We start from the raw sequence: 2,197 nt of genomic DNA on the forward strand, positions 1-2,197 counted from the left end.
TGAATCCAGCCTGGGCCCTGACTTCTATGTTGACAGCATAACTGACCTTTTGCCCACTCTTCAGTGTTAAAGATTTAGTGTCTTTATGTCTTTAATCTCCAGAATAAAAAAAACCTGAAAATCAAAGAATCCTGCTTGGGCCTGCCAAACAACAATGACAACTATAACCAAAAAAGAGCCAGGCATTGTGATGGGTGCCTGTAGTCCCAGGCACTTGGGAGGCTAAGGCAAGAGAGTCGCTTAAGCCCAAGAGTTGTGCTGGGATGCCATAGCACTCTACCCAGGGTGGCAGCTTGAGGTTCTGTCTCAAAAAAAAAAGTACAAATTAAGCCTAAGTTAATGAAACCCTTTAGCTAACTCCCCCCCCAAAAAACCCACTTTATTCCTTAATTATTTGAAGTAGAAAAGTATATAACACTTTGAAAATGTTGGCTTGGTGCCTGTGGCTCAAGTGGCTAAGGTGCAAGCCACATACACCTAAGGTGGCAGGTTCAAATCCAGCCTAGGCCCCTCAAAACAATAATGACAGCTGCAACCAAAAAATAACTGGGCGCTGTGGTCCCAGCTACTTGGGAGGCTGAGGCAGGAGACTCACTTGAGCCCAGGAGATGGAGGTTGCTGGGAGCTGTGATGCCATGGCACTCTACCCAGGGGGATAGCTTGAGGCTGTCTCAAAAAAAAAAAATGTTTTGTAAAATCAAGTTTCGTCACTTAAGGGAATATTCTTTTGTTTTTCAAATCTTTTCCTTTTCCCTCAACCTCACCAAAAAATTAATGGGCATTTCAATAAAGGTATCATTTTACTTCTCTACATAACTAAATATATTTCTCATTCATCTGAGAGAATGACAAAAATGAAAAAACAATAATGTGGTCAAGAAACACAGATTCTAACTGTAAGGAAGCTTGTTCATGAAATAAAAAATCTTCTTATATTTTTATAGACATAATTCTTCAGGGCATTAAAAATGAATTGAAACTCTAGGATTTTATCACCATAAAACCTTAGTGAAGGTCAAGGAAGGAAAAATAGTCTTGGATTCAGACTTTTACTATAGTAACTAAATAACATAATTTGAACTGTTGAAGGTAAATGGACATTTAACTTGCCTCTAAAATACCTGGATTAATACCAACATATGCTGTAGATTCAACCTATTGAGACTGGTCCCACTATAATCTGTAAGAAATAGAAAAAAAAAACAGAAAGTACAGAAAATTTAATCAGCAGCATCTATCAGAGAACTATAAAGTGTTAAAAAATGGCACAAATCAAAGATCCTTTTGAAGAGCAAAGGTAAAAGGGGCAGTAATAATCTTTTCACCCAAAAAGGTTCTCCAGAGAGTAACCAAATAGTGTCATCTTCCAGTGTGAAGGTCAAAACAAAAAGAAAATAGACATATGGAATGTTAAAATGCAAAGTCATGAGAGCAAATGAACTGATACAACATCACCAATATTTGGAAATATCATTTCAAGAGTTCAACAAATGAACAAGAGGAAGAAAGGCAATTAGTTAAGACACAACCTCATCACTACATTCCCTGTTAACCAAGGAGCTGCATTCACACCCTGACCTTGTAATTCTCATCTTCTCATGATTTTGAGGCAAGCTTTACTACAAAGTATTTTTCATATATGCAGCTCACCGGTAAAAGCATTTCAAAACCAGCCAGGTGTAGAGGCTTACGCCTGTAACCCTAGCACTCTGAGAGGCCACAGCAGATGACTGCTTGAGCTCAGAGAGAGACCCCTTCCCTACTAAAAATAGAAAAATCAGCCAGGCATTATGGTAGGTGCGTGTAGTCTCAGCTACCCAGGAGGCCAAGGCAGAAGGATCGCTTGGACACAGAAATTTGAGCTTTGCTGTGAGGTGGGTTGACACCACAGAACTCTAACCTGGGCAACAGAATAAGATGGGCCTCAAAAAGAAAAAAAACAAAACAAAACAGTATTTTAAAAAATATTAAATTCCAGGCTGAGCAAGGTGGCTTACACCTGTAATCCCAGCATTCTGGGAGGGTGAAACAGGTGGATCACTTGAGCTCACTAGTTCAAGAGCAACAAGACTGAGACTCCCTCTCTAAATAGCCGGGCATTGTGTTGCGCACCTGTAGTTAACTAGCTACTCAGGAGGCTGAGGCAAGGGGATCACTTCAGCCTAAGAGTTTGAGGTCGCTGTGAGCTACGACACTA

General features: G+C 40.0%; 1 protein-coding gene across 3 annotated transcripts in view; it reads right to left on the minus strand.

Moving 5' to 3' along the window:
• GIGYF2 (GRB10 interacting GYF protein 2) overlaps nt 1-2,197 on the minus strand; it is a 145,264-nt gene that overhangs the window by 138,822 nt on the left and 4,245 nt on the right. Inside the window, exon 2 of one of the 3 annotated variants that reach the window (XM_023510307.1) lies at nt 1,111-1,180. The exons of the other annotated variants lie outside the window; for them this stretch is intronic. The gene's annotated coding sequence lies outside the window, so the exon portion shown is untranslated. The remainder of the gene's footprint in view (nt 1-1,110; nt 1,181-2,197) is intronic. 3 annotated transcript variants of the gene reach the window in all.

The sequence above is a fragment of the Otolemur garnettii genome, unplaced genomic scaffold (assembly GCF_000181295.1).
Source record: "Otolemur garnettii isolate 467f Iridium unplaced genomic scaffold, OtoGar3 scaffold00013, whole genome shotgun sequence".
Classification (NCBI taxonomy): Eukaryota; Metazoa; Chordata; class Mammalia; order Primates; family Galagidae; genus Otolemur; species Otolemur garnettii.